The sequence below is a fragment of the Zingiber officinale genome, chromosome 1B (genome assembly GCF_018446385.1).
Source record: "Zingiber officinale cultivar Zhangliang chromosome 1B, Zo_v1.1, whole genome shotgun sequence".
NCBI lineage: Eukaryota > Viridiplantae > Streptophyta > Magnoliopsida > Zingiberales > Zingiberaceae > Zingiber > Zingiber officinale.
In genome coordinates this window covers 70,452,476-70,475,878 of record NC_055986.1, presented here as the reverse complement: position 1 = coordinate 70,475,878, position 23,403 = coordinate 70,452,476, and positions in this window count along the sequence as shown.

Here is a 23,403-nt window from a genome sequence, read left to right as displayed (position 1 = left end):
GATGATATTATGTTTAAGTATTAAAAGATATGTTTAAAGACATCTTGCGCTCGACATGACATATGTTTTAAAAAGGATATTTTGCATAATGCACCCATTCATATATGATATGTTTTTTTATGTTTCATGAAATCTGATGATATGTTATGTTTCTCATGACTCACCTCATATGATCCTTTTATTTATGATATGTTAGAAACATGGTTCGTAAGGATATGTTATGATCAGGAACTATGCTCACATTATATATTGATAGATGATTATGTTTTCAATGATGATATGCTTATATGATTATGCTTGAGATACGGTTTTTTGTGAGTAGGAAAGAATCTTACTGAGCTCATGTGCTCATAGCTTAATTCCTTGTACCACAGATAAAGGCAAGGGATGGATGACCTAAGGGAGCTGCAGGAGAGGCAAGGAGGTGTGTGTGGCAGTGGCTCGGCTGAGATAAATAAGACCTGCTATAATATTTTGTTATGTTTGACATGAAGCATTTGTATTTATGTTACATTCCAGTATAACTTTATGACATTTCCGCTGCTTTATGTTATAAGAAAGAAATTTTAAATATGCATGTATCCTGGAATAGTTAAGTAAGTAAGTAGCCCCGTCCCTTTGAGTAGCAGGGAGGGCGAGCGTTACGGTTTGGTATCAGAGCCAGGTTAGCCTTCCCACTGCACACACATCGAGTCTCTTTCTGCCGCTCCAAGTAAGAAAATTTTTATGCTTAGTATATTTCTTTTATGATGCTTATGCTCAGTTTGTTTATTTATTTTATTTATGATGTTTATGCTCAGTTACTTGTTTTATTTATGATGTTTATGCTCAGTTATTTCATTTTATTTATGATGCTTATGCTCAGTTTATTTAATTATTTATATATGATGCTTTAGTAATATACATGCTTACTTTATTCTTTTAAGTCATAGTTTTAGTTTAGGTTGCATGATGGTAGGTTAGGGATGATAACACAACAAACTTACAAATAGTTAGAAATGCCGTTAACCCTTCGTTAGTCTGGTTAGGAATGATAATAACTTACGCTAGCTCTGTTGTCATTAATGAAGATAAGGATGGCTAGAAGACGTAATACCAGAGCAGAGGAAACAACACCTCCACCTGATCTGATGCATGTAGTTACCGATCTCCAGCGTCAAGTTACGGAACAGCAGCAAATGCTCACTGCTCTGCTGAATCAACAGGGGAATCCTGTTACCCCCACCAGAATAAAGTACCAGTAATACCTACAGCTGTTCCAGTACCACCGGCACCTGCACCACCGGTAGGCCCAGCCCCAGTGGTTCGTCAGGAGGCATATCTGATTCAGTGGCAGACACTGAAGCCAGAAGCTTTCTTCGGAAACTGTGAACCATGGGACGCACAGGCCTGGTTCAAGACTGTGGAGAGCATAGTGGAGTTACTGGATTGGCCTGAACACGAGAAAGTCAAATGTGCATCATTCTGCATTACCGGAGATGCCAGGATGTGGTGGGACAGAGTGAAGGCAGAAAGACAAGTAAATCAGATGACGTGGACAGACTTCGAGACAGAATTTTTTGAAGAATTTTTCCATATGCGAGTCACAAATAAACACTATGATGAATTCACCGAGTTCCGGCAAGGTGATCTATCAGTCAATGAAGCCGTTAAGAAATTCAACCGCCTAGCACGCCTGTGCCCAGAATTGGTCAGTATAGAGAGAGAAAGGGTCAGACTTATGCTGAAGATGCTCAGACCTGAGATAGCCCTGAACGTGGCCGACGGAGTTAATAGACCGCAGACCGCCGAAGAATTAATCAGCAGCGCTCTGATCACGGAACACTATCAGAAGGCAATGAATGAGGGCAAGAATCAGACTCAGTCAGGGGGACAGAAATCACAAAGTAACCGAACCAGCTGGAAAGGAAATCACAGTGGTAAGAGGAAGCAATGGAGTGATTCCAAGAGTGGTCCAGCAAGCAAGCAACTCATGTTCCCTCAATGTACTACTTGCGGAAAGAAGCACCCGGGAACATGCCGTATAGGTACTAACAGGTGCTACAACTGTGGAATGGAAGGACATATGGCTCGGAACTGCCCTACTCAGATCCAGACACCTATCCCTCCGCAGGTCCAGAACAAAGGTGCGCTTCCACAGCTACACCTGATGCAAGCTGCAATAGAAGGCCCGCAGATAAGCCAAGGGAGACTGGAAGCTCCGCCAGTAGCGATGGATGCCAGAATTTTCTCCATCACCAAGGAGGATGCGGCCAATGCTTCTATGGTCGTCACAGGTCAGCTGCCTAACTTTAGTCAGTATACTAAAGTCTTATCTGATATTGAAAGTAAATCGTTATCTAATACTGAAGGCGAATCGATGGTCAAAATTATTGGGAAGCCGAGAAACATTACGCGTCACTGGGTCGAAAACATGTCCGGGCAACTTTCCACCTTGACCTTAGCACCGACATTATTCGACAATATATTAGAGAAGCAAACTAGTGACCAAAGCCTCCAAAGAATTAAGCAAGAAACCTTAGAGGGAAAGAATGACGAGTTCCGTATCGCGGATAGTGGAATATTATATCTCAGGGACCGATTATGTATTCCTGAGGATCCAGAGTTGCGAAAGAAGATACTGGAAGAAGCCCATGCAACACCCTATGTGATGCATCCGGGTTCCACTAAGATGTACCAAGATCTGAAAAATAAATTCTGGTGGTCCGGTATGAAAAGAGATGTGGCTCAGTATGTCAGTATCTGTTTGACCTGCCAGCAGGTTAAAGCAGAACACCAGAGACCTGGAGGATTACTCAGCCAATCCGAATTCCAGAATGGAAGTGGGAAGATATCTCTATGGATTTCATCTCGGGTTTACCCAAGACGACAAATGGTTACGACGCTATATGGGTAATCGTGGACAGATTGACAAAATCTAGCCACTTTCTGGCAATTAAGATAACCTAGTCTGTTGAGCAATTAGCTCAATTATACGTCAAAGAAATTATCAGACTACATGGGATTCCTAAGACCATTATTTCTGACCGAGATGGTCGTTTTATTTCACATTTCTAGGAATGTGTTCAAAAAGCCCTTGGCACCAAGCTATTGTTCAGCACTGCCTTCCACCCTCAGACCGACGGACAAACAGAAAGGGTAAATCAAGTACTAGAAGACATGCTACGGGCTTGCGCCTTAGATTTCAAAGGGAGTTGGTGCCGATATTTAAGTTTAGCAGAATTCACCTACAACAATAGTTATCAGGCTACTATTGGAATGACACCCTACGAGGCTCTGTATGGAAGGAAATGTAGGTCCCCTATATGTTGGTACGAAGGTGGTGAAAAGAAGGAGATGGGAGTTCAAACAGAATTTATTGACAACACCACCCATGCTATACAGAACATCCGCCAAAGAATAGAAACAGCTCAGAGCCGACAAAAGAGTTATGCAGATAAAAGATGAAGGCCCTTAGAATTTAGTGTCGGAGATGCAGTGTTCCTTAAGGTAGCTCCTATGAAAGGAGTGATGAGGTTCGGAAAGAAAGGAAAACTAAGCCCGCGTTATGTAGGCCCATATCAAGTTCTGAAAAGAGTGGGCAAGGTGGCCTACGAACTGGCACTACCTCAGGAGATGTCAGCTATCCACAATGTGTTCCATGTTTCGATGTTAAAGAAATGTGTCCCGAACACGGACCAGGTGATCGAACCACAAACTGTACAAGTGCAAGAGGATCTAAGTTATGTAAGTCAACCGGTACAGATATTGGATCGAAGTATCAAAAGACTAAGGAACAAAGAGGTACCATTAGTAAAGGTCCTGTGGCAAAATCAACGGTCCGAAGAAGCCACATGGGAGCGAGAAGACGATATGAGGCAAAAGTACCCGGAGCTATTTTAAGTTCGAGGATGAACTTTTATGAGGTATGGGGGACTGTAACACCCATGGAGTACTTAGCAAGATTTTAGATATATTTTTATCATGAATAAAAATAGGCCTATTGTGTAAATGTGCGAAAATAATAAAATAAAATAGAACCAAAAAGTGATGACCAAGGCTTGAACCTTGGACCTCTTACTAGATATATGTAGGTGTTAACCAATAGACTAAGAGAAGTTATTATTAAAGAAAGAAGTAACAATATAGTTAAGAGTAAGAAAAGAGTTTTTTTCATTGAGAATGAGAAGTTAGAGTTGCCTTCTCCCTCTCAAAAGAAAAGAGGATTCTTGCTTCCTCTTTTCATTAAGGAGAAATAAAAGAAAGAAGAAGGAAAAGTACATTTTCCCTTCCATCTCTCATGATGAATAAAAGGGAAATTAAAGAGGAAAACTCATTTTCTCCTCTTCCTCCTCCCTCCTCCTCCTCACCGTGACCAAGATCTCTCCTCACCTCTCCTTGCCGAAATCCAAAAACAAAGGAGGACCCCTCTCTAGGAAGGCTCCACAAGCAAGATATTTCCCCTTAAGTAAATCAAATAAGGATGTAAGTATTCCTTCACCTGTGGTACAAGTCGCTTACGGTATTTTCAAAAGATTTGAACTCTTGAAAATAACAATAAAAAGAGAAGAAACCATGCTCATGAATCTTAATAGGTTATGATATGAATTTAGTTAAAAAAAAAATTATGTTGTATGATGTTTAAGTTTGATCTTCTTATTAATATGTTATTGACCTTCTCTTTTTATAAGATTCGGCCATGATGAAAATTTAGGGTTCATAAAGCTTAAAATCTAATTTAACATGCTCATGGATTTATTTATGATGTGTTATGAAATTTGCTAGAGATTCATGTTTATATGTTGTTTAGAAGTTATTTCTTGCTTGAGGAAGTTTCGGCCATGATGAAATTTTAGGGTTCATGAAGCTTAAAACCTAATTTACCATGCTCATGGATTTCTTTATGATGTGTTATGAAAGTAGCTAGAGATTCATGTTTATATGTTGCTTAGAAGTTTAACTCTTGCTTGAGAAGGTTTCGGCCATGATAACTTTTTAGGGTTCATGAAGCTCAAAAGAAAACCTAAGTTAGTATGCTCATAGACCTCCTTATGATATGTTATGAAATTAGCTAGAGATTCATGTTTACATGTTGCTTAGAAGTTTACTTCTTAGCTTATGAAGTTTCGGCCATGATAGAGTTTTAGGGTTTCATAAAGCTCCAAACCTAATTTAGCATGTTCATAGGCTTCTTTGTGATATGTTATCAAATTGGCTAGGTATTCATGTTCATAAGTTGCTTAGAAGTCTACTTCTTGTTGTATGATGTTTCGGCCATGATAACTTTTTAAGGTTCATGAAGCTCAAAACCTAAGTTAGTATGCTCATAGACTTTCTTATGATATGTTATAAAATTGGCTAGAAATTCATGCTTATATGTTGCTTAGAAGTTCATTTCCTATTTGATGAAGTTTCGGCCATGATGAATTTTTAGGGTTCATGAAGCTCAAAACCTAAGTTAGTATGCTCATAGACTTTCTTATGGTATGTTATAAAATTTGCTAGAAATTCATGCTCATATGTTGCTTAGAAGTTCATTTCCTATTTGATGAAGTTTCGGCCATGATGAATTCTTAGGGTTCATGAAGCTCCAAACCTAATTTAGTATGTTCATAGACTTCTTATGATATGTTATGAGATTATCTAAGTATTCATGTTGTATGTTGCTTAGAAGCTATTTTTTTATGAACTCTCGGCCATAACTATAATCTAGGATTCAAGAAAGTTTAAACTTAAACTTAGCAAGCCCATGAATTTTCCCTATGATATGATATGAAGGTAGTTTGTTATTTTTATGCTCATGTAGAACTTAATTCCATGCTCTTAGGGGTTCGACCACAACTAAGTTAAAAGGGCTAGGAAGCTTAGAACCTACTACCTATGCTCATGATATTCTTATTAGTTTATGACATGAATTTGATTTAAGGTTCACATGCTTATATGTAGTTGTAACCTAAAACTTAGCATGGTGACTCTCGGCCACCATATGAAACTAGGGTTAGAGACCCAATTATGACTTTGCTAGGTGTCTCACATACTAGAATATGAACTAGGAGATGCTAGTAAATGTTTTCCATGTATGATTATGGTTGCCTACGATAATTTATGTACTTAATTAAGGATGCTCATGAATTATGCATGATAATGACCCTTATGATATGTTTTATGTTTGAGTATTCATGCTTTATGACAAGACCAGTAACATGTTTATTTATGTATGTTATGAATTATGCAGGACATGGTTCTTAAGATGACTATGTACTCAAACATGTATGATTTCAAATATGTTGCATGCTCATTTATGTAAGCTTATGAACCAAGCATGATAATGGTTTTATATGATGGCTATGTGCCAAGAATGTATGCCTTATGATATGATAAGAAAATGGCAAAGAGTTGCTTCCCTTAAGTTGGGATTAAGAGCACTCTTCATGTTAAGACAAGAGCATGACATCTATGATGATATGATATGACAGTTATGATGATATGATATGCATGACATGTACTTTACTTTGTATGGCTTGTACCAAGGGTGGGCTCCATAAGCGCCCCTAGACCGACGGACTATGAACGGGTCTAGTAAAAAGGGATGAGCTCCTTAGTACGCCCCTAGGCCGACGGACTATGAACGGGTCTAGATCCCTAGTAGGTTCGGGGCTAGCTACCCTGTCCTAGGGATTGCACGCATTTATGTATGTATGTGGTACAAGCCGGGCCCTCATGATGATGATATTATGTTTAAGTATTAAAAGATATGTTTAAAGACATCTTGCACTCGACATGGCATATGTTTTAAAAAGGACATTTTGCATAATGCACCCATTCATATATGATATGCTCTTTTATGTTTCATGAAATCTGATGATATGTTATGTTTCTCATGACTCACCTCATATGATCCTTTTATTTATGATATGTTAGAAACATGGTTCGTAAGGATATGTTATGATCAGGAACTATGCTCACATTATATATTGATAGATGATTATGTTTTCAATGCTGATATGCTTATATGATTATGCTTGAGATACGATTTTTTGTGAGTAGGAAAGAATCTTACTGAGCTCGTGTGCTCATAGCTTACTTCCTTGTACCACAGATAAAGGCAAGGGATGGATGACCTAAGGGAGCTGCAGGAGAGGCAAGGAGGTGTGTGTGGCAGTGGCTCGGCTGAGACAAATAAGACCTGCTATAATATTTTGTTATGTTTGACATGAACCATTTGTATTTATGTTACATTCTAGTATAACTTTATGACATTTCCGCTGCTTTATGTTATAAGAAAGAAATTTTAAATATGCATGTATCCTGGAATAGTTAAGTAAGTAAGTAGCCCCGTCCCTTTGAGTAGCAGGGAGGGCGGGCGTTACAGCCCTGGTGAGTACAGTTTCTTCTATTGTTCAGTTTTGCATTACCTGTTATTGTTCAGGAGACTGTACTGCACGATTTTTATTGGTAATTATATTTTACTATGCATGTCTGCTAGATACCTGCTGAGTATGTTATACTCACTACTCCCTATTTCTTTTCTTGTTGTTTTCAGGTTAGCACATAGATATGTTGTATCACTTGGAGTATCCTGTCTGCCGATTCCATGTCACATCGGAGGACTATTTTCGATGTTAGCTCTCCTTTACTTGTCTTATGTTTTGTTGGTCTTTGTGTTTATAAATTTAACTTTGTTCTTTTGACTATTCACGATGTATTCCATGTGTTAATGCTAAGGAGATATGTACCTGACCCAGCACATGTTCTGTCAGATATATCAGTTGCCATTCAGCCTGATGTTACCTACAAGGAAGTTCTGGTACGGATTTTGGACCACAAGGAGCGTCAGCTGTGGAACAAGACTATATTGCTAGTTAAAGTTGGATGACAGTATCATTCTGACGAGGAGGCTACCTGGGAGCTTGAGGATATGATCTGAGCTCGATATCCCCATCTTTTTGTTGGGTTTTTCGGGCCGCAAAAACCGCTTTTTGCGTTGCGAAAACCCCGAAATTCCCATGCCACGGATCCGTGCGAAGAATAAAATTTTGTAAAACTTTCACGTACGAGTTTCTAATCAAGATCTAAACTAGATCTACAAAGAAGAAGAGCGTTACCCTTGATGCGAAGCCCTTCGCTTAATCCCGCTCGTCCAAAGTTCGCCGGATCTCAAGAGTATCAAGGTAGATACTCCTCTATGTGTATCCACACAAGCAAGAGATGGAGCAACCTAACACAAAGGTGTGCTAGCACCTTTGTAAGGTTCGGCCAAGGGTGGAGGAGGAGAGGGAGAGAGGTTGAGAGCTTGAGGAAGAAGAAGGAGGTTTCACAACACAAATGAAACTCCCACAATAATCACAAGTGGCCGGCCACTTTCAAGAAAAAGTTTATATACTCCATGGGATTTCAAGAGTAACAACTCTTGATCTCCCTCATGAGGTGGCACACACATGTGCTAGCCTTGATGATGTGGCACATCATCATTAGCCACTTAATGCCAACTCACCAATGAGGTGGCAAATGGTCAAGTTAAACTTGACCCTTCATCTTCCTCTCAAGTCAAGTCAAACTTGACCACCTCTCTCCCTTGGTTGATCTAATCTAACCATTGGTTCAAGTCAATTTTAATTTAATGAATCTCTATTCATTGAATTAAATTAATTCATGAGTCTAAGTCCAAATTAGACTGATCTAATACATGAACCAAATTGAGTCCAACTAAATAAGCCTAATTTGGATTACTCTTAATCCAATTTGGTTCATCACATGAACCTAATCCTCTTGGTTCATCATATGAACCAAATCTCCATCTAATTGCCCTTTGTGTGTGACCCTATAGGTTCTTATAACGTTGGCAATGCTCCTAAACCCATTTAGAAGCATAAGTAATGAGCGGTATCTAGCAACACATCATTACTACCCAAGTAATAAGGATGTTGAGATCCAACATCACCTTGTGACTACTAATTGTGACTCCTCACAATATATGACATCGTCCTTCTATCTTAGACATCTAGATTGATCAACTTGAGGTATAGACCGTGTCATCCTCTAATCAATCTAAATCTTGAACTCCAAGTAGACTCACTCAAACAAATGAGCTCAATATCTCATATTGACTCATTTGGGCATGGCCATGCACTTCGTGGTCTCACTCTATCAAGAATATCAATGTCACTCCCATCATATAGGAGGGATAGATCCCATCTACATCACTCACATCCCTCCGCATAATTTGTTATATACCCAGTAATCGCCTTTATAGTCCACCCAGTTACGGGTGAAGTTTGACGAAGTCAAAGTACGTAACTCCTTATGTAGGGAACCATGGTGACTTCAGGTCCAAGAACTAGTAGTCATACTAATAGCCACATGAGAAAGTATATGACACTCATATAACGATCCATGATTCTTTCTCATGGCGGGTCATTCAGTATACATTCTCCAATGCATACCCATGTGTCAACTTTGTTAGTTAGAGCCCTAGAGCCAATCATTTGATGATTGTTGTATGGACTCATTGTATCATATTCTTATATATAAAGGCATTTGGTTTTGGTTATTATGCTTACTTGTATTGGTGCCAAATAAACTAAGTATAATAGCGTCCTTGAGTAGAAAGGTTCTTACCTATATCAATCGATTGGTTGAATCGATAGTGAGATGATATAGGGAACACTACTCTTAATCATTCCTAGTCAAGTATTAACATTCAGGGACAATGTTAATGCGATGAGACTAGCATGTAGGTAAACTCGATGACTTGATCTCACAAGTCATGGATATGGAGATATCAAGTTGACACATGGGCATGCATTGGAGAATGCATACTGAATGACCTACCATGAGAAAGTATCATGGATCGTTATATGAGTGTCATATACTTTCTCATATGGCTATTAGTATGACTATTAGTCTTTAGACCTGAAGTCACCATGGTTCCCTATATAAGGAGTTATGTACTTTGGTTTCGTCAAACGTCACCCGTAACTGGGTGGACTATAAAGGCGATTACTGGGTATGTAACGAATTATTCGGAGGGATGTGAGTAATGTAGATGGGATCTATCCCTCCTATATGACGGGAGCGACATCGATATTCTTGATAGAGTGAGACCACGAAGTGCATGACCATGCCCAAATGAGTCAATATGAGATATTGAGCTCATTTGATTGAGTGAGTCTACTTGGAGTTCAAGATTTAGATTGATTAGAGGATGACACGGTCTATGCCTCACATTGATCAATCTAGATGTCTAGGATAGAAGGACAATGTCATATATTGTGAAGAGTCACAATTAGTAGTCACAATGTGATGTTGGATCTCAACATTCTTATAACTTGGGAAGTAATGATGTGTTGCTAGATACCGCTCATTACTTATGCTTCTAAATGAGTTTAGGAGCATTGCCAACGTTATAAGAACCTATAGGGTCACACACAAAGGGCAATTAGATGGAGATTAGGTTCATTTGATGAACCTAAAGGATAAGGTTCATGTGATGAACCAATTGGATTAAGAGTAATCCAAAGTGGGCTAATTGAGTTGGACTCAATTTGGTTCATGTGTTAAATGAGTCTAATTTGGAATTAGACTCATTGAATCAATTTAATTTGATGAATAAAGATTCCTAAAATTAAAATTGACTTGAACCAATGGTTAGATTTGATCAACCATGGGAGAGAAGTGGTCAAGTTTGACTTGACTTGAGAGGAAGATGAAGAGTCAAGTTTGACTTGACTATTTGCCACCTCATTGGTGAGTTGGCATTAAGTGGCCTAATGATGATATGCCACATCATCAAGTTTAGCACATGTATGTGCCACCTCATCGAGGTTACAAATCTCCTCTTTAATGGCCACATTAAATGAGAATGGAGGTTACAACTCCAATAGTGGCCGGCCACTTATGGTGAGGAATGGAGTTATTTTTCATTCATGGCATTCATTCCTTCTTCTTCCTCTCTTTTAGCTCTTTCTTCTCTCCCTCTCTTCCACCATTGCCGAGACCTTCTAGGGGTGCTAGCACACTCTAAGGCTCTCTCATCATCTCTTGTTCGTGTGGATACACATAGAGGAGTGTCCACTTGAACACTCTCGAGATCCGGCATCGATTGGACGAGCGGGACATGCGAAGGGCTTCGCTACAAAGGTAATCTCTCTACCATGTAGATCTAGAGTAGATCTAGGCTTTAGTAAACTCATACATGAAATTTTGTTTATAAACTTCGCACGGATCCGGTGGCATGGGAGATTCGGGGTTTCCGCAACGCAAAAAGGCGGTTTTTGCGGCCCGAAAATCCCAACAGTGGTATCAGAGCCATGTGCGAAGTCTTGTTCGAGTTTAATTTGTATTTTTAAGAAAAATATCAGTTCTATAACTTTCTGTAATTTTATGATTTTTATGGGTATTTTTTTCGTAGAAGCGAAGCACTAGTGTTTCGACACTTGTAGGCTTCGACTACTGAGAAGATTTTTCCGAAACGGCAAGGTTTCGCCACAAATCATTTTGGGACAGCGGGCTAAGGTGCTGTAGGATCACTTAGGAACACTCGCGATGGTTATATCGTGGGTAGGGGTACTGCCCCTGGCCCCGCAAGGGGATTCGTTCCGCGATTGCGCCCGAAAATTGCTAAATGGGACCGTCCGGAATTTTACTTATAAAAATTGTAGTAAAATTAAAAAAAATTATAGAAAATACATAATTTAGAATTATGTATTATTTTGTGATAGTCATGGCTCAAAAGACCCAATTGGATTGGAAAATTGTGTTGTAATTCATAATATGGCCCGCGTGCTATTTTGTGTTTTGTGCGTGTTGTACTTGATTCGCGACCTACGCGTCGTGCCCTTCTATTTATTTATTCTTGTTGTAAATTAGTTTAGACTCGAATGCAACTCGAGTTTCAAAATTGTAATGTACAAAATTGGAGCTGTGGAAGGTCCACTCGAGACGGAGTTACGAGGAGGGCGCGAGCAACACAAGGTGGTCAAAGGGAGGAGGAGCTTGGAGAAGCTGTTGACCCTAGGTTGACCATCCGATCTTCTCATTGGCTTGAGAAGATCGTAGTAGGGCCATGACTAATCACAAATAATTTAATTAATTACTTGTGTGTGTATATGTGATGCATGCTAGTATAGTAGTTAATTAGCGCCTTAACGATTAGATTAGATCTAAATCGTGTACAAGATACACCCTATTGATTAGATTAGATCTCAATCGCGTCAACTCAAAAGCCTACCATGTCATGATATCTATCACTACCTCGATCACATGTGTTGTTGAATTTGCCAAAGCAGAGCAACACATATTATCTTGGTAGGGTACGGAGGGACAATCTTGGTCCCGCCTATCAACGCATGGGTGAGTACAACTCAATTAGATTGAGTAACTAGTTAACTCGGTTGGATCGAGTAAAACTATAGACATATTTCCAACGGTTGGAATATAGGACATAATCACATTTATATTAATTCTTGGGCGTATTAGCCATAGATAACTCAAGTTTTAATATAACTGCGGATAATGATCCTATAAACAAGAGTTGCATAGAGATGTAATTGGTAATTAGTTACCTCCGATCATACTAAGTCATGGGCAATTTAGCCAAAGCTAACTCAAGGCGTAGTATGATGTGGATCTTGTCCCACATGAATTACAGAATTCAGTGGGAGCATCATTTAGTTAAAGACCTAATTAAATGATTAAAAAGAATATGATATTTACTTTCCGCTTTAATTTATGTTGTAGATTGCCATGACGTCGAACACGAATACCTTCTCTCTACGTTCTGTCCTTGACAAGGACAAGCTCAAAGGAGCAAATTTCCTGGACTGGTACATGAATCTGAGAATAGTTCTCACCTAAGAATGTAAACTGTACATTCTGGAGCATCCCATTCCGGAGGCTCCTCCTGCCAATGCCATGCAAGCTGACAAAGATGCTTATAAGAAGCATCAAGATGACACATTAGATGTGCCCTGTCTTATGCTCGCGACCATGAACTCTGAGCTTTAGAAGCAACACGAGTTAATGGGCGCTTATGATATGGTTGAACATCTTCGTCAACTTTATCAAGGACAAGTGAGGCACGAGAGATTCGAGATCTCTAAGGCACTGTTTCAGTTCATGATGCAAGACGGGACTCCCATGGGCCCATATGTACTCAAGATGATTGGGTATATAGAAAACCTACAGAGATTGGGGTTCCCACTTGGCCAAGAGCTGGCCACTAACCTGATCTTGCAGTCCTTGCCAGATAGCTACAGTCAATTCATCATGAACTACAACATGAACAAAATTGACAAGCCATTGCCCGAGCTACTTAGCATGTTAAGAACTGCTGAGCTCAACCTTAAGAAGGTTAAGCCCAACTCTGTTCTGATGGTTCAGAAAAATAAGGGCAAGGGAAAGTCCCAAGCCAAGGGCAAAGGCAAGGCACTGAAGCCTAAAGGAGGGGTTGCCAAGGATGCTACCTGCTTCCACTGCGGTCAGACCGGGCACTGGAAGAGGAACTGCAAGGTGTACCTGGAAGATCTTAAGAAGAAGAGAAGTGAGACTTCCACTTCAGGTATATATGTTATAGAAGTCAATCTATCTATTTCTTCATCATAGGTATTAGATACCGGATGTGCTTCTCACATTTGTACTAATGTGCAGGCGCTGAGAAATAGCAGGGCATTGACGAAGGGCGAGGTAGACCTACGCGTAGGCAATGGAGCACGGGTTGCTGCTATTACTGTAGGGACTTATTTTCTATCTCTGCCCTCTGGGCTTGTACTAGAGTTGGATGATTGTTGTTATGTGCTTGCTTTAACTAAGAACATAATTTCAGTTTCTTGTTTGGACAAGAAAGGTTTCTCTTTTATAATAAATGACAAATGCTGTTCAGTTTATTTAGATGATATGTTCTATTGTAGTGCACCTCTGATGAATGGACTCTATATTCTAGACCTTGAGAGCCCTATCTATAACATAAGTACCAAGAGGTTTAAGTCAAATGACATGAACCAAACCTATCTCTAGCACTGTCGCTTAGGTCATATAAATGACAAGCGCTTATCCCAGCTCCATAAAGATGGTTTGCTGGAATCATTTGATTTTGAATCATATGAGACATGCGAGTCATGCCTACTGGGCAAGATGACCAAGACTCCCTTTAGTGGGCACAGCGAGAGAGCGACTGATTTGTTAGGACTTATACATAGTGATGTATGTGGCCCTTTCAATGTCGCTACTAGAGGCGGTTATAGGTACTTCATTACATTTACTGATGACTTCAGTAGATATGGTTATGTGTACTTGATGGCACATAAGTCAGAATCCTTTGAAAAGTTCAAAGAATTCAAGAATGAAGTATAAAACCAGCTTGGCAAAAGTATTAAGATACTTCGATCAGATCGAGGTGGTGAATACCTTAGCCATGAGTTTCATGACTATCTAGCTGAGTGTGTGATTCTATCTCAACTCACTCCTCCTGGAACACTACAATGGAATGGTGTATCCAAAAGGAGGAATCGTACCTTATTAGATATGGTACGGTCTATGATGAGTCACACAGATCTTCCCATGTATCTTTGGGGCTATGCTCTAGACACAGCAGCTTTCATTCTCAACCGAGTTCCATCTAAGGCTGTAATAAAGACACCATATAGGATATGGACTAGGAGAGATGCCCAGGTGTCTTTTATGAGGATTTGGGGTTGTGAGGCTTACGTTAGACGTCAAGTCTCAGACAAATTGGGACCCAAATCTGACAAGTGCTATTTTATTGGATATCCCAAAGAAATGAAGGGATATTACTTCTACATTCTCAGTCAACACAAGATAGTTGTGGTTAAGACTGGGGTTTTTCTAGAAAGGGATTTTGTTTCTAGAAAGACTAGAGGGAGTACGTTCGATCTTGAAGAAGTTCAAGATGCGAACAATAGCACTGAAGCCTCGATGGAAGTTGAACTGGAACCACAAAGTGTTGTGGATGATGTTATTCCACAAGGAGTTGAGGAACCACAACCAGTTCAAGTAGACAAACCTCTTCGCAGGTCTGATAGGGTACGTCGTCAGCCTGAGAGATACTCATTTCTCTTGTCTGACCATGATAACGTTGTGCTCATAGAGGATGAGCCCACCTCCTATCAGGAAGCTGTGATGAGACCAGATTCTGAGAAATGGCTAGAGGCCATGAGATCCGAGATGGAATCCATGTACACTAACCAAGTATGGACTTTGGTTGATCCACCTGAAGGGGTAAAACCCATTGGGTGTAAGTGAGTCTTTAAGAGAAAGACTGACTTGGATGGACTTATCTATAAGGGTCGCTTGATAGCTAAAGGTTTCAAGCAGATTCATGGTATTGACTATGATGAAACCTTTTCTCCAGTAGCGATGTTTATGTCCATTCGGATCATACTTGCTATTGCAGTATACCACGATTATGAGATCTGGCAGATGGATATCAAAACCGCGTTTCTGAATGGAAACCTACTCGAGGATGTGTACATGACACAACCTGAGGGTTTTGTAGATCCACAGCATACTGGCAGAGTATGCAAGCTACATAGGTCCATTTATGGACTAAAGCAAGCTTCTCGAAGCTGGAATCTTCAATTCGATGATGCAATCAAACAATTTGGTTTCATCAAGAATGAAGATGAGACTTGTGTCTACAAGAAGGTTGTAGGGAACACAGTTGTCTTCCTTATATTGTATGTGGATGACATACTACTCATTGGGAAAGACATCCCTTTGCTGCAGTCTGTCAAGACTTGGCTAGGGAGTTGTTTCTCAATGAAGGACTTAGGTGAAGCATCTCGCATTCTTGGCATACAGATCTATAGAGATAGATCTAGGAGATTGCTTGGCCTAAGTCAGAGTACATACATTGACAAGGTCTTACTTCGGTTTTGTTAGTTAGAGCCCTAGAGCCAATCATTTGATGATTGTATGGACTCATGTATATCATATTCATGTATATATATTAAGGCATTTGGTTTTTTGGTTATTATGCTTATTTGTATTAGTGCCAGATAAAATAAGTATAGTAACGTCCTAGAGTAGAAGGTTCATACCTATATCAATCGATTGCTTGAATCGATAGTGAGATGATATAGGGAACACTACTCTAAATCATTCCTAGTCCAGTATTAACATTCAGGGACAATGTTAATACAATAAGACTAGCATGTAGGTCAGCTCGATGACTTGATCTCACAAGTCATGGATATAGAGATATCAAGCTGACACATGGGTATGCATTAGAGAATGTATACTGAATGACCTGCCATGAGAAAGTATCATGGATCGTTATATGAGTGTCATATACTTTCTCATGTGGCTATTAGTATGACTATTAGTCCTTTGACCTGAAGTCACCATGGATCCCTACATAAGGAGTTATGTACTTTGGTTTCGTCAAACGTCACCCGTAACAGGGTGGACTATAAAGGCGATTACTGGGTATGTAATAAATTATGCAGAGGGATATGAGTGATTTAGATGGGATCTATCCCTCCCATATGACGGGAGCGACATCAATATTCTTGATAGAGTTAGACCACGAAGTGCATGGCCATGCCCAAATGAGTCAACATGAGATGTTGAGCTTATTTGATCGCGTGAGTCTACTTGGAGTTCAAGATTTAGATTGATTAGAGGATGACACGGTCTATGCCTCACATTGACCAATCTAGATGTCAAGGATAGAAGGACATTTGAGATATTTTGTGAGGAGTCACAATTGGTAGTCACAAGGTGATGTCGGATCTCGACATTCTTGTAACTTGGGTAGTAATGATGTGTTGCTAGATACCGCTCATTACTTATGCTCCTAAATGGGTTTAGGGCATTACCAACGTTACAAGAACCTATAGGGTCACACACTAAGGACAATTAGATGGAGATTTGGTTCATATGATGAACCAAGAGGATTAGATTCATTTGATGAATCATATTGGATTAAGAGTAATCCAAATTGGGCTAATTGAGTTGGACTCAAGTTGATTCATGTATTTAATGAGTCTAATTTAGATTATGACTCATTAAATCAACTTAATTTAATGAATTAGATTCATTATATTAAGTTGGCTTGAATCATATGGTTGGATTAGATCAACCATGAGAGAGATTTGATCAAGTTTGACTTGATTTGAGAGGAAGAGAAAAAGTCATGTTTGACTTGACTTTTTGCCACATCACTAGTGAGTTGGCACGATGTGGACCAATAGGATTGCTCCACATCATCAATGTGTGCCACCTCATGGAGGTTACAAGCCTCCATAGCATTTAATGTGGCCGACCCACATTAAATGAGGAGGTTACACTTGTTGCCATGTCATTTAGTGAGGTGGCAAGATGTGGACCAATAGTGTTGATCCACATCATCCTAGAGTGCCACCTCATGGGGGTTACAACTCTTAATGGTCTCCACATTAATTGGAATTAATGTGGGGGTTTTACACCTCCTAGAGTGGCCGGCCACTTGATGGCTAAGGGGTTTTTTTTTTGATTTTCCTCTCATTGATTCATTCACTCTTCTTCTCCCTTGGGTGCTCTCTCTTCTCCTTCTCCCATTCCTTGGCCGAACACTCCATTGGTGCTAGCACACCTTGTGTTTTGGTCATCTCCTTCTACTTGTGTCCGTGTGGATACATATAGAGGTTGTCTACGTTGACAACTAGAGATCCGGCGACATCTTGGACAAGCGGGAACGCGAAGGGTTTCGCTACAAGGGTAATGATCTTAACTTTAGTGTAGATCTAAATTTTTTACAAACTCGTACAAGAAAAGGTTTTTCGAAAAATTTTGTTTACGAATCTTTGCACGAGATCCATGGCTTTGGGTGACTCGGGGTTTCCGCGACGCGAAAAAGCGGTTTTCGCGGCTAGAAGAACCAAACAGGTTTGCCATGCAGAACTCCAAGAAAGGATTTCTGCCGATGTCACATGGCGTGAGTCTTTCGAAGACTCAAGGTCCCTCTTCTAGAGAGGAGAGAGACCGCATGGATCAGATTCCTTATGCCTCAGCCATAGGATCTATCATGTACGCCATGCTATGTACTCGTCCTGATGTCTCATATGCTTTGAGCATGACGAGGAGATACCAGTCAGATCCAGGTGAGAATCATTGGATAGCGGTCAAGAATATTCTTAAGTACTTGAGAAGGACTAAAGAATATTTCTTAATATATGGAGGCGATGATGAGCTAGCTGTAAAGGGTTACAGTGATGCCAGCTTCCAGACCGACCAGGATGATTATCGATCGCCGTCAGGGTTCATGTTTTGCACAAATGGTGGTAGTGTGAGCTGGAAGAGTTCGAAGCAGGACACAGTCGTTGATTCTACAACAGAGGCCGAGTATATCGTTGCATCAGAGGCAGCAAAGGAGGCAGTTTGGATCCGTAAGTTCATCACTGAACTTGGGGTGGTTCCTAGTATCGCTGACCTTATTGAGCTCTATTGTGACAACAATGGAGCTATAGCACAGGCTAAGGAACCTCGCTCACACCAGCGGACCATACACATACTACGGCGCTTCCATCTCATTCGAGAGATCATCGATAGAGGAGATGTGAAGATTTGTAGAGTACCCACAGAGGCTAACATCGCAGATCCCTCGACCAAGGCTTTGGCACAGAGAAAACATGATGGTCACATTAGGTCATTATGCCTTAGAGCCTACACTGATTGGCACTAGTGCTAGTGGGAGATTGTTAGTTAGAGCCCTAGAGTCAATCATTTGATGATTGTTGTATGGACTCATTGTATCATATTCTTATATATAAAGGCATTTGGTTTTGGTTATTATGCTTACTTGTATTGGTGCCAAATAAACTAAGTATAATAACGTCCTAGAGTAGAAAGGTTCTTACCTATATCAATCGATTGGTTTAATCGATAGTGAGATGATATAGGGAACACTGCTCTTAATCATTCCTAGTCAAGTATTAACATTCAGGGACAATGTTAATGCGACGAGACTAGCATGTAGGTAAACTCGATGACTTGATCTCACAAGTCATGGATATGGAGATATCAAGTTGACACATGGGTATGCATTGGAGAATGTATACTGAATGACCCGCCATGAGAAAGTATCATGGATCGTTATACGAGTGTCATATACTTTCTCATGTGGCTATTAGTATGACTATTATTCCTTAGACCTGAAGTCACCATGATTCCCTACATAAGGAGTTATGTACTTTGGTTTCGTCAAACGTCACCCGTAACTGGGTGGACTATAAAGGCGATTACTGAGTATGTAACGAATTATGCGGAGGGATGTGAGTGATGTAGATGGGATCTATCCCTCCTATATGATGGGAGCGACATCGATATTCTTGATAGAGTGAGACCACGAAGTGCATGACCATGCCCAAATGAGTCAATATGAGATATTGAGCTCATTTGATTGAGTGAGTCTACTTGGAGTTCAAGATTTAGATTGATTAGAGGATGACATGGTCTATGCCTCACATTGATCAATCTAGATGTCTAGGATAGAAGGACAATGCCATATATTGTGAGGAGTCACAATTAGTAGTCACAAGGTGATGTTGGATCTCAACATTCTTATAACTTGGGTAGTAATGATGTGTTGCTAGATACCGCTCATTACTTATGCTTCTAAATGGGTTTAGGAGCATTGACAATGTTATAAGAACCTATAAGGTCACACACAAAGGGCAATTAGATGGAGATTAGGTTCATTTGATGAACCTAAAGGATAAGGTTCATGTGATGAACCAAATTGGATTAAGAGTAATCCAAAGTGGGCTAATTAAGTTGGACTCAATTTGGTTCATGTGTTAAATGAGTCTAATTTGGAATTAGACTCATTGAATCAATTTAATTTGATGAATAAAGATTAATTAAATAAAAATTGACTTGAACCAATGGTTAGATTTGATCAACCATGGGAGAGAAGTGGTCAAGTTTGACTTGACTTGAGAGGAAGATGAAGAGTCAAGTTTGACTTGACCATTTGCCACCTCATTGGTGAGTTGGCATTAAGTGGCCTAATGATGATATGCCACATCATTAAGTTTAGCACATGTGTGTGCCACCTCATGGAGGTTACAAGTCTCCTCTTTAATGGCCACATTAAATGAGAATGGAGGTTACAACTCCAATAGTGGCCGGCCACTTATGGTGAGGAATGGAGTTGATTTTTCATTCAAGGCATTCATTCCTTCTTCTTCCTCTCTTCTAGCTCTTTCTTCTCTCCCTCTCTTCCACCATTGCCGAGACCTTCTAGGGGTGCTAGCACACTCTAAGGCTCTCTCTTCATCTCTTGTTCGTGTGGATACACATAGAGGAGTGTCCACTTGAACACTCTCGAGATTCAACATCGATTGGACGAGCGGGACACGCGAAGGGCTTCGCTACAAGGGTAATCTCTCTACCATGTAGATCTAGAGTAGATCTAGGCTTTAGTAAACTCGTACATGAAATTTTGTTTATAAACTTTGCACGGATCCGGTGGCATGGGAGATTCGGGGTTTCCGCAACGCAAAAAGGCGGTTTTTGCGGCCCGAAAATCCCAACAAACTTTATATCTCCGTATCCATGACTTGTGAGATCAAGTCATCGAGTTGACCTACATGCTAGTCTCGTCGCATTAACATTGTCCCTGAATGTTAATACTTGACTAGGAATGATTAAGAGTAGTGTTCCCTATATCATCTCACTATCGATTCAACCAATCGATTGATATAGGTAAGAACCTTCTACTCAAGGACGCTAATATACTTAGTTATTTGGCACCTATACAAGTAAGTATAATAACCAAAAACAAATACCTTTATTTATATACAAGAATATGATACAACGAGTCCATACAACAATCATCAAATGATTGGTTCTAGGGCTCTAACTAACACTTTTTACTTGAGGTATGTGGGTTTGATTTTTCGTTTAACATTTATACTGCTTATCTATAGCTAGTACTTGCTGATAGTAAGTAACAAAATTTAGGGACCAAATTTTTATTAGTGGGGGAGAATATAAAATATCGTAACAAAATAATAATAAAATAATAAGGTTTAATGGACGAATAACCTTAACAAAATTTTTAGAAATTTTCTGAGATTTAATCGGAGTTCGTATGACGAGTTTAAGGGGATGAATTTATAGGCTTGGGAAAAAGCTTATTTGGAAATACCATTCAAGTGGGAGTTGATTGAGGAATTAACTTAGATTTTAATTAATTAAACCTAAGTTATATATATATATATAAACCTAATCTATTCTTCTCCGCCGAACCCTTGCTTTCTTCCGTGTGCTGATCTCCTTCTTCTCCTCTCCATCTCCCCTAACCCGACGCCACCTCCCCTCTCACATCGCCGACCGCCTTCTCCTTCCCCGATACTTTGCCACCACTCGATCGTCGATGCTGAGCTCTCTCGACCACGTCATGCCACATGGCGCCATCGGATCACCACGAGTACCAGTGACACTGCTCCTTCGCTTCTGACCAGCTATCGACGCCCCCTTCTTTGTGCCTGATCCATGCCCTAACTGCCCCTCGTGGATGTTGATCGCCTTTCTCCTCTATGTCACTGAGGTCGCGCCGACACCGTGAGATTACAGTCGGTAGCGGTCTCCTATTCAAGTACGCCTCACCATCGTTGAGTCTTGGTGACCAGACTACCATGATTTCTGTTGCCCTCTCTAATCTCCCTGGGCCATCACTACTTTGCCTTAGTTTTCACACCACTTTCTACCATGCGGGGAAGAGCCATCATGGTGGGCTACTGTAGGTTGCTGCCAGAGTGTTAGGATGCTGTTGAGGTGCTGATCTATCATTGTCCTCACTTGTGTGCATGCCACTGTTCACTATTGACAAAGAAGTTGAACCGAAGATGCTGGAGTAGTGAACAACCGCTGGTGGAAACTGTAGGGTAACGAACTCTCTGATCTAATTAGATTTATTTGTTAACTTGGACAATTGAATGTTGTTGAGGTCAATTTGGTTTACGTGATTTATGATGTCTGATTAATTAAGGTAATAAGAGATAATGGGATGGTAGATTCATTAATTAGTTGAATTCATGTTTTGATGGAATAATTGGTTAATGGAAATTGATTGAGTTGTATGAGACTGATTAGAAGATAGATTCATTTATATGTTTGGAGATTAGTTTACATTTTTTTGATGAATTGGTTGTTAATTAATGATGGTGCTACTAAATATAAATGTGAATTGGAGGAGAAAATGATTAGGTTGATTGAGAATTATTGGAGTTGTTAGATGATGTGATGGGATTTGATTAGTGATTAATTTGAGAGAATTAAGGAATTGATTGGTGGATAAAGGATGGATTAATTATCTATTTTGATTTGGATTGTTAGGTGGAATTAAACGAGATTACCTAATCAAATTAGGATTGAGTTTTGGGTTTAGCTAGTTGTTGTATATGTGATTTGCTAAACTGGATATCATGTGATTTGTAGGACGTTGATTCGAGATGAGCGTCTCAAAGTGGGATCTATCTGATATGATATTCTTTTGAGGCGGGTACCTTTGACTTATCTCTTTTGATATTGTCATTTTGATATGCATAGTAGGTTATATCTAGTAGTAATGATTATGTTTAGCTATGCCTTGGTATGTCACTACTTGATACCCGTAATATGCCCTTATTACTGTCTGTTCTGCATTAATTCTTATGTTTTCTTGATTCTTATATTGTGTACTTATGTAGTGACATACAATGCATTACCGAATACAGGACTAGCTACTAGATATACTTGGCATGTGTACATAGTTTTATTACCTGGCATGTGTACCTTGGTTTATTACTTGGCATGTGTACCTAGTTTATTACCTGACATGTGCACCTTGGTTTATTACTTGGCATGTGTACCTAGATTTATGGTACCTAGGTATTGTTATGGACTTGGTTTTCCTTTTGGTACACATTATGTGGAGGTTGATATTTTCAGGGGTTACATGCTTTAGTGTCATGCACTATTTTTGCATGATTGCATGCTGAGCGATTGTCTGCTCCATTATTGTCGAGCACATTGTCAGTTACATGATCTGCACACACAACCACTCATGGGTAAGTGGTATATCAGGCAGGGTGTGTGCAGTCTTTGCTTTGTCAGGGCTCCGTTGGTCCGCTCATGGGTAGCGATGACTGAAGCTTGGTAGCGGGCAGGTATCCCTCCTCTTGACTATGACACAGGGAGATAAGAGCTTAGGCTCCCCAACTATGTTTGGGGTAGGAGGATAGGTGTACTCCGACAGTATCCTGCCCACTCGGTCACTCAGGAGTTGTGATGACAAAGTGTACAGTTATCATAGGCCTACCCACTCAGTCTCACCATCGCGTGTGAGATGCTTGACTGGTGTCAGGGGTGACCATGTCATTTGCATCATATGCATGGATTGCATTTATTACTTGTGATTGCTGTATTTTTGTATGCTGCATT